Here is an 11,204-nt window from a genome sequence, read left to right as displayed (position 1 = left end):
CAAACTAGATAATTTAGAAAAAATTGCAAGAAACTTCACAGTAAGAAGAAATGAAATTATTTTCCACTGCATCAAAATTCATCTGTATCTTTAACAATTAGAGAATGAAGCTTGAAATTTTCTGCTTTATTACTAGCTCTAGATACTGGTTATCCATACAGAAATCCACTTTTTTTTTTTTAATCTTGATAAATTTAGACACCAAAAGCACTAGCTGGGCACTAAATTCCACAATTCCATAGGCCATATGAAAAATTTATTTGTTTCTAATATTTTAATATTAGAATAATATTAAAAATTAAAATGAAAAAATAGAAAACTTTTTTTTCCTAATTAATTTCTTTCCATTTATTTGTTTCTAATTTACCACTTTGTAACTTCACTGAACTTCCTGTGTTTTGACATTGAGAGGGTACAACTGTTTTTTTTCCTAATTAGTGGAAATAAATGGAAAGACTGGACTGGAGGAAAAGGAGCTCTCTCGGAACACTTGTCTGTCCCAAGAGAAACATGACTTTCATCAATCTGTCATCAACACTTCATGTTAACCTTCCCTTTGGTTGACACTTCACAAGTTGTGGGTCTAATCGCCTTATTAAAGTGGAGAACAGAAGGAGGACGAGAACGCAAACTAAAGCCCATACCAGAACTTCCAAGAGCTGAGGAGCCTGCCCCAGCAGCAGGGCTCACCGAGTGTGCCAGTGGCTGTGTCTGCACCAGGTAGCTCAGTGCAACAAAAATAATAGATTTTAGAGGGCAGGGGGTAGCATGAGAAAGGCTGTTGGTCTCTTCTGTTCTTCAGCCCTTTGGCCTGTGGGCTCTAAGCCATCATATTCAAAATGTTAGGAGTTGGCTCACTCTCATGATTAAAACAAGCCTCAGCAGGGAGAAAGCATTTCAGCCCTCAGCCCTCTCTGCAGCTCTTTCCCCAGAATATCTGCAATGTGAAACTGGAACATGAAGCGAAATATTAACAGGATCATTGTCAATATCCAAGGTTCCTTTGATTTAAAAAATAGCAGAGAGGGCATTATTTAATGGAGAAAAACAAAATGGTAGAAGGAAGGAGCTGGAGACAAGGAAGCAACCTGTGATATAAACCATCTAGAACCAAACACTCCAAAGAAATGAAGGAAAAGGAAACAGAAGAGTCAAGTCTTCCACTTGTCCTTAGCAATAATGTAAAACCAGTAATTACGGAGGGAAAATCTTTGTATTAACAGAAGCAAAACCCAGGTCAAAAAGATATTAAAAGACATTGTGTTATGAGGCACTAAGATTTATAGAGAGAAGAGTCAACCTCCTGAAGCACGTTTCTTAAAACCAAGGTCCAAAGAAAATGAAGCAGTTGGAATCCAGAGTCAAAGAAGATGTGTAAATCGCCTTTGACAAGCATCAGAGCACAAATAAATTTAGAAAATATATCAGTAGATGCCTCAGTTCAGATGCTGGTAAGATTGTGAAATCGTTTCAGTTTTGATTTCAAAATTTTGGATTTGTTGAACAACTGCAAAATGGAAAAGTATGTAATCAGCTTGAAGACAACTGAAAAAAACTGCTGCATACCATTTTTCTCCATCTTCTTTAGCTCAAACTGTATATTGATGGAGTGAATTCTTCATTTCTTTGAAGTCAACACCACCCCTATGGCAACTAGAGCAATTTGCTCATAGAAGGGGATATTGGAAATGGGCTTTTAACTGTCTTTCATCCATGATATCACGGTTACTTTAAAAAAGTGTATTGTGGTGATGTCATTTATTCCTCATTTCACAAAAAGCAATAACACTTTATAGCCAGCAACTCCTCCTCATTTAGAGAACTTTGGAAGTTGGAGAACAGAGGTTTAATTTGTAGATTTGACAAAGCAGTTGCCACTGTATCTTCTGGATGTCTTGCTACTAATTTAATTGATTACTACTACCTACATACCTAGGGTGTGGGCAACGTGTCTAATAGTGAGAGTATCCAATCCAAATCACTGTGTGACTGCAAGTAAAACCGCTCACTTAGACTCAAATGTGATAAAGAATTAGAAACTTCAAACTAGAGGTTCATTGTCCAGATCATCCTCCTACTTTCTGTGAAAAGGAAGTGTTTAGTAGGGGATCATGTAGATCTACGACTGATAGAAAAACACACTCGCCATGGGCTTCTCATACAAAGATGCAGCTTGTTTGGGGAGGAATGTAAATATGATAGTTCCACGAAATAGTTTTATTCCTAATGACTTTTTCCAAAAGCAGGGTAGAAATGTGCAGGGGCAAGAGGAAGACACACACAGATCAACCATTCTGAGCCTCCTTTGATTCTTCCAAGAAAAGGAGAGGAGTTCTTCTAGCTGTTAACCAAAGTATTGCTTTTGCATAACAAATTCAGATACACAAATTTTATCTCTGTTCTCACAGTTTTCTCTATTGCATGTGAACCTTAGAGGTAAACAAAAATATGTGAAATGCAGTTAGGCTTCAGTTGCAGGAAATTCTCCGTATACATTGCCAGAAATGCAAACAAGCATCTCTGTGACATACCAGTACAACTGCTGTTCTCAGTGGTTGCCCCAGCTGCAGCTTTTCATGCTCTTTAGTTAGTCGTCTGAGACACTCAGCACCTCAAGCGCTGAACCATGGTAGGTAATCTCAAGAAAGAGAAGGTAAGTGCTACACTGGGGGGGAAAAAAAAAAAGGAATGCTTTCCCTTTTCAGAAAATGCTAAAAATCATTCAATAGTGTTGTACCTTGTGAAATGTCTTTTTGCTGTAGCAGAATGTAATTTCAGCTAACAGTAGTTTTATCACATAGAAATATTTCACACATTTAACCTGCTGCAGAATATCCACACACATGGATGTCATAAGCCAGTTTTAAGTATGGAGAGTGCAGTTTTCATTGCTGTACCAAAAAAGGGGGAGGAATGGGGTACACAAGATAGGGGAAACCAAGTCTTAATCTTTGCTAAAATACCATCTTGATTTAAAAATTGTGAAGACTGCAAACTGTATCGAATCATTTTATTACTGTGTCTTCATTACTTGGATGTGATCCAGAAGTGTTATATTTTACCTGAAAAATTGGAAAGCTGATTAAGTCAAAATGGATTTCCTGTTGGCCTGTGACTGCAGCCTTGTAAACTTATCGATTATGGCCCTCAACATTGTTCTTATTGATGGTTGCATCTGAAACATTGTAAAAACCATGGCGTTCACTTTATTCAGACCAAACACATTAGGAAAGTGACTTTATGTTTTTCAGTGCAATATGAGGCAGGAAAACACGGCAGATTTTTTCCTTTCTCTAAAGCAAATTTTACTGTAAGGAAATTTATTAATCATATAATTTCATCCTGTCATATTTCCTTAGCCTATGTTATATAACTCTGTTTAGTAATGATTTTATCAAAATTACAGAGCATATAACGTAACTGAAATTTGTGGCTGGAAATGAATTTACTTGTCTGGAGTGTACTAAATGCATTCCATGGCTATCTTATCAAATTATCATTAATTTTTTGTGCGTATGGCTGAAGGAAGGTGGTTTGTGAAATTGTATATGGGGCATAGGTCCTTTCAGCTCTGATTTTCTAGTAAAGACTCAACTGTATTAGGAACAGCTTGTAAACCTTTTCTGATAAGAAGGACTTTTTGACATCTGGATGAAAGGAGCTGGTGCACAGCTGTCATCTGCACTTCTTAAAACCATTGCTGTGTCTGATAGGAAATTAATACTCCTTATAAACTTAGCAGAGAGTGCTTTATCTTTAGTGAAGTTCACACCTGTGTGAAATTTTGCTGAAGGGAAGTGAACAGCTAAATCTAGCTCTACAAAGGAAGGGAGGAAGGAAGGAAGGAAGCAGCAGAACGTCACCCTGCCCACTGAGTTGACTCCAAGCCTTCTCAGTCAAGTGGACCATCAGTTTGGACATGATTATGAGATCTGTTTGGCTCTTCTCATTCCAAGCTGAGACTCCATGGGCTTTAAAAAATACAGGACATTTCTCAATGACATTTACGTAGATTACCAACCTTCCCCAGGAAATGGAAGTAAACCCTTACCACCATAAACTCTGCTTTAAAGAGAGAGACTGCTTAAAGGACTAAACACTTACTATGAGCACCCCACAGAGAGGTTTACATTCCCTTTTCCAGTGTTACTGAACCACGTGTAGACTACCTAGTCTGATGTCTACCTCTATGCTTCTATGGTAGTATCAGTACCCAATCTAGCTATTCTGTAGATAATGTGGACATGTATTATATGAGCTTCTAATTGCTATAATGACCACACCGAAGATTGCATATTAGGAGAGTATATCTGTGAATGATTACATACTGAGTATCTGAGATATCCTCTCACAAATGTGACGGGGACCATCCATCCATCGGGAACTATCACAGTTATTTGTTCTAGTCTGCCTATGATTTTTATACAACTCCCTGCATTCTTAGTTCAATAATTTACAAATCTTTCTGCTTACACCCTTCCTTCCATTAAGCCGTCTGAAGTTACTACCACAGTACTGGCCTTGTTGGTTGTTAAGATGTCTTTTTCACAAGAGTATGAGTTTTTTTGGTTTGGGCTGGGTTTTTTGGTTTGGTTGGTTGGTTGATTTTTGGTGGGTTTTTTTTTTTTTTTTTTAATAAGAGCTAAGTTACTGCAGAGCAAAGTAGTCACTTCAGAGAAGTGCCAGTAAAATGTATTTTCTCAGACATGCTGTTTCTAAGCCCCTGTTAGGGGCAAGTGAACATTAGAGACTAGACAAACCTCTGACCCCAGGAGGGTTGGGTTTTACTGAAAGACTTCCAACACTGCTTTGCACTGAATTTGTTCTATAGCTAAATGTCCAATCCACTTTGTGCCCTGACAGTAGGCAAACTTCATCAACAATTGATGTAAATCAACAAGTACTGTAGAATTGTTCATACAATTCTATAGAAATTTTAAAAACAATACTGCAGACTATGATGATTTATGACAAATCATAATACTGTCTTCTTACCTGGTTCAGTGGTAGTGATAAGACTAAAAGGGTGCCACACACACTTCTTGTTTGACTGTGATGACTGGAACGAAAGAAAAATATCTCTCATGAGAAGTACAGGTAATTGCAGCTCATAAAATCCTCTGTTAAATGGGCTATACATCACACAAGTATATGCAGGCAATTTCCTTTTAGCCCATCTCCTCTCCCCTGTTACCTTCTCCTTCCCCTCCCCCTGCTACATATAAACATTTGGATTTAGCATGTGCTAAAAGTTAAATGCAAGGATTAAAATTTGTTTTAAATTCCTAACAGTAGCTCAATACTTTTGACATGATTGAACACTATGGCTTGTATGAATTCATCTTTGAAGGTAAGAAGTCGTCAACATATATGTGACTCTAATACTAGTCATTAAATGCCATCTTCCCTTCTGGGTTCCACAGCTGAGGTGTCATTCTTGGTACCGTATTTTTCAGTTCTGTTAGGTTTACAACAAAAGTATTAAGATAAATGCTCTCTTCAAATGTATGGATGTTCATCTGGATAAATATCCCACCTGCCTTGATAATTAAAAAAACCTTCAACTATTCTTGCCAAATTATTCTTATTTTTTAGTATTTGAGGTTTGTACCTGCATAAAAAGCAAAAATGTTTTGTTCTTATCTGTTTTATTCAGTAACTCATCTCTTTGTAAGTAAAATATCCAAAGAAATGTCTGATCAAATTTTAGACAATCCATTCAAGACTAAAGATTCCAAGAATTCCAAGTAACCACAGTTTTTTGCACTTAGCATTAGACAGAGACCTTGTCTTTGATACCAGATTCTGACCTAAAAGGTACCCAGGGAAAACACAAGCCATTTCAAATGTGAAAAGGGAGAAAGTGCATTCTACTAATTAAAAGAAAAACAATCTCAGATTTATTTGTCAAAAGGTAAAATTTGTCACCTCATCAAGGTGTCTTTTGGGGAAACACTGCCTAGATCTTTGTTTTACAGTGAATCTGATCCTCAGATTTCTCGCTTTACAGCCCAGCGTGCTGGCACAGTTATCCCTAGTGATCTGAACACAAATCACTTTTGATCTTGAAGATTGAAACTAATACAGTGGGACTCCTGGAAATACAAAGCCAACCCATTGTGAGGGCCACACTTGCCATGTGCAGTCAGGGTGAATAGACTATCGTATGCTAGAAGAGCTTCTACATGATAAAATAGCTGCCATTAGTCATGTTCTCTGAAGGGAAAGACAGGAAAAAGGTATCAACAACTATGAGCAAAATGTGCATACAACCAGTGATCGACTGGTCACTGCAGAGCAGCCAGATGGCAATTCAGACCTCGCTGAATCCCCTTCGGTATCGGTAGCCACCTTCAGTGCACAGAGCTCCTTGCACCAGAAGAGCAGAACTGTCTGTGTATCCAAAATGCTTGAAGTAAGAATTGTCACCATTACAGAGTTATACCCCTTCTAAAGTCCAAAGCATAGCCATGAACTCTTTGATTATAGTTCACTAATGCTTGCATGATACTTTTCCCCTCCTGTACTTGCAGGTTTTTTTGGAAGTGCATGTAAACTGGTTGAGTTATTCAGCTCCTTTGGTTGTACGATTGCACAGCTGATTACAGATGTAAACAATTAGCAGACATGAACTTTGCAGATGCAATTAATCACAAAACAAACACAAAAAATATAATTCTGTGTCATAAAAGTTAAAAACTTATAAGCCAGAATGCAAACAGGGATTTGAAATATTGGGAAAGTATTAGTGATGCATTTGGATTTTTTAACAGGAACTTTGCTTTAATATTATTATATAATATTTTAAGTAAACAGTTTGTAATTGGTTTTTTATAAGACCATTGCTCTCAGGAATATTGTAACTATAACTGCAGAACTTAATCACCATTTAAAGGAAAATGTCAAATTTACCCAAATGCTCTATTTTACCCATATTCCAAATAATTTCATTTTTTAATTATAGCTGTAAATTTTACAAAGACAAACTTCTGATTAAGATTAAAAACTAATATAAAATAAATAAAACCTGCAGCAGCAAACAAAAAATGGCTCCTAAATCTAGAATACACGTAAATCCCTAGCTGTCCATTTTCTTTACAAACGAGAGAGACATCTCTTTTATCCCTTTTTTCTTTACGCCTCTTTCTCTTTTATCCCTTCAAATATGGAGCTTAGTCACCCGGGATTACTATGTGTACTTCCTCTGATCAACACAATAAGAAGTTAGCGTCTCAGAATAATAAAAAGTATTAAAGACTGAGGAAAAAACTCTTTGCCTACGTAAAGCCAAGGTAACAGGAAGCAATGCAGTTGAGCTGTCTTTCCACACTGTGAATAAGAGTAATGCTTGCCTACTTCAGGTCTAGGGTGGATGGAGAAGGGTTAAGATACCCATCAAGTGGATTTTGTTTAGATTGTTGATTGAGCTTCTTTTTCACTTTTGTTCTAGTGCAAATGTGACCAACCACAATGTAAAGGTAAAGAAATAGTGAAGTGAGCTGAATGTAACTGCAACCCTTCAGCTGCTTAGTGAAATTAATGTTTCTGTGCCTTTCCCTGCTATGTGTTGGCTGTGGGCTGATGTGACTGTGGAGCTTCAGGAGGCCTCCTGGCAGTGCTCCCATCCATGCCCATCATGGCAAAGATGTTTCAACACACTGTCGTAAGTCATGGACCCAAAGCTTCCAGGATAGCAATTTGGCAAAGAAAATATGATGTGGCTAATTTTCTGTTTAGGGCATGGCTTCTTTGTGTTTGAACATGGAATAAAATAAAATATAATGAATCCACAGTGATTATCATTGGACAAAGTAAAGGGTTTCCTTCAGTATTTCTGTTCTCTTTTGGGAAACATCCAGATAATATAGTCCCATCATAGTCGATGATAAAAAAATTTCCATTACAAAAGTTACTCTGAAGGATGTTAAGCTCTTTCTCCCTCTCACTTGGATGTACCATCAGCATGTCTATGTAATTTGCATCAGAGAATTATAACAGAAGTGTCAGAGGAGTTCTCTACACCGTCAAGGTTGATTTTCAAAGGTATTGCAACATGGAGGACATTTAGGAAACATCTGGAAGAAAAATGAATGTTGTGCCAATATTTAAAAAAGAATAAATAGAATAACCTGCTTAGTTATAAGCTTGTCATCATAAAATCAGTCTGAGGAAAAACAGTGAAACACCTAATACGGGACTAAGTTTATAAAGAATTAAAAAAACAGTAATTTAATTCGTGCAAATCAACACAGGTTTCTGAAAAATAGATCTTGTCAAAGTAACTTGAGGGCTTTTTTGACATATACAAATTTGACTTGTAAAGGTATTGTTGCTGTAATATTCTTGGATTTCTATTCTGACCTGATATGACACAGTATCTTGATAAATAATGTGAAACGATAAAAAAAAATCTGCATGCTATACATAAAGTCTATTAAAAGTTATCTAAATAATAGCTCAGTGTAATTATAAGGAGGACTCATTGTTAAGTGGCTACAGAGGTTGATTCACAGGGATCAGTTTTTGGCTCTAAGCTATTTAACGAGGTTATGAATGTCTTGGGGGAAAATAATTACTGATACATTCTTCAAATGACACACAAATTACAGAAGGAGGGAACAAGCAGGTGGAGGCAGAAGAATGACTGGATGCTGGTCAAGAAAAATCTTCACAAGTTACTGACTGTGCCTCTCAGCAAAGTGTTTATGAATGCAGTCTATTCCCACAGGCACTCTGTCCTGGTAAGCCATGGATCCAAAAATACTCGGGATCACACTGGATGGGTCCCCAGGAAATGAGTCTCTGGTGCAGCAGCAGACATATCGGTTATGAGTTGCCAAATCTTACAGTGGGGAGGCAGCTGCAGCTCCATGACCCCAGGTCCAACCAGCAGTGAGGCTGAGCACGTATTCCCAGCAGGTGCATGCCCCCAGAGCACACGTGTGCACCACATACATTGCTCAGTATAGTATAGTTCAGTAAATTGCCAGCCACACAGGTAACGCAGGCACACACAGCACTCGCACAAACACAGGCAGCACCAAGGCACTCACCCTCTCCCCCTCTCTGCCAAAGCAGGGTGGAATTTGGCTACTGAGAATATATATGTACGTATGTGCAGTGTGGATCCCCCTCAGCAGCTGGGCTCAGCCAGCCAGTCTGCCCAGAAGAGTTTTTATCACACAGCCGAACAGTATCTGCACTCTGGGACCCAGCAACACATTAATTTTCAAGCCAGAACTGGGAACACACCATCTACCCCTCCATGTGCCCCCGTTTCCAGCAGAGGCATTCTTGGCCCCCCCGGCTGGAAGACACTTGCCATGCTGGCTCCCCTGGTCCAGAAGGGCACCCGTGCTCGAGGGGCTCCCTTGTGCACCCCTGCCTTGCATGAGAGGCAGAGCCGCCGTGAGCAGAAAGGCTGAAGCCAGCCTTGCACACATGCCCGGAGAAATGTCAAGCAGGAGCAGAGTAGCCTCTGGGTTCGGTACTGGTGCCACCGCTATGAGAAAGGAAACTTTGAGAAGCTCTTCAGTTTAGCAGGGTTTTCATAAGATAGAAGTCTTAAATTTGAAGCTAGATAAATTAAGATTAGAAAGTAGGCATGTTTGGAACAGGATGTTGTTGCTAGGACAACTTGTCAATCGATGTATTGAATTCACTATTTCTCGAAATGTTGAAATCAGAACTAGAAAGTTTGGTTGTTTTTTTTTTTTAATTTATGCTTAATTCATGCAAGACCTAATTCAGGGAAATATTTCATTGTCTGTCAAAGAGTAGGTCAGATCTGAAGATCATAATAATTTTACTTTGCCTTATAATCTATGAAAATGGGCTTTAGGAGCTGTTTAGTTCTTGCTGAAAAATGTTCCCGGTCTTTCATCCCGTTGAAAGATTGAGTTGAAACATCCTTTTACATCATGTCCAGATCTGCTAAGTGAAGTTTTTTTACTAACAAAAGCCAGCCAGACATAATCTTTCATGCATTTTTAGTACCAGATATATGAATTAATCTCAAAAGCATTTCAGCAATTTTTAAAAAAAAATAGTATAGCTATTGGGACAACCATCATTCTTTATGGGCATTAGAGACACATGGCTATATTGTGAAATTTTCACTATAAAATACAATCTCACTTTTCCAAATTAGATTCAGCTTTAAATCTCTCAAGGTAGAAAGGTATAATATGTAAAACATAGTATCTTAGGAAATGCCTTGACAATGAATTTTCATGGGTTTGGGTTTTGTGGATTGTTTTTGTCCAAACAGGAATTTCAGAAATGCCGCTGCTCATAAGGATGCTGAGAACAGTGGTGTCAATATAGCCATCAACTTTGCCTCCCTCAAGAAAAGACAAACCATCATTTTTTCCGTTTGGAGAAAGAAATAATAAGGTAAATGAAAGGGTCGCCCCCATAGTGATGTCATGCGAGCACTGACATAAAAGCTCTATGAAAATATTAATCCTTCTGCAGTTGCTTTTAATAGGATACTAACAAAAACCAAAAAGCATAACCAGGGGGAGGGGAGGGAAGGAAGGATTCAAGGGGTATTTTTCTTATTTGTTTAAAAAAAATCTCCCAAACCTTTTCCTTATTTCTATTAAAGTACATATAATTTAAAAAATGCATTAGATGGTCATACGAAAGTTGATGAAAAGGGGAAAATAACCTGTCTAGCTCATCTGTAATGATATTTAAAAGTTTGATGGATGAGGACTACTGTTTCTAAACATCAAATTCACCATGTCATATTCAAATTAATCAGGTTGATATACCATTATTTTAAATAGTTCATAATTCAACATAAGAAATATTATGTATGTACTCAGGGGAAAAAAAAAAAAAGAGAGTTTGTGACCTTTGGAAGAAGGGGCAGGCAACTCAGGAGGACTACGAGGATGTCGTGAGGTTATGCAGGGAGAAAATTAGAAGGGCCAAAGCCCAACTAGAACTTATTCTGGCTACTGCCGTAAAAGACAATAAGAGATGTTTCTATAAATACATTAGCAACAAAAGGGGGGCTAAGGAGAATCTCCATCCTTTTATTGGATGCGGGGGGAAACATAGTGGCAAAGGATGAGGAAAAGGCTGAGGTATTTAATGCTGCCTTTGTCTCAGTCTTTAATAGTAAGACCAGTTGTTCTCAGGGTACGCAGCCCCCTGAGCTGGAAGACAGGGACAGGGAACAGAATGAAGCCCCC

The sequence above is a fragment of the Pygoscelis adeliae genome, unplaced genomic scaffold (assembly GCF_000699105.1).
Source record: "Pygoscelis adeliae isolate BGI_AS28 unplaced genomic scaffold, ASM69910v1 Scaffold69, whole genome shotgun sequence".
Lineage (NCBI taxonomy): Eukaryota > Metazoa > Chordata > Aves > Sphenisciformes > Spheniscidae > Pygoscelis > Pygoscelis adeliae.
Note: the sequence above shows the minus strand (reverse complement) of the source record.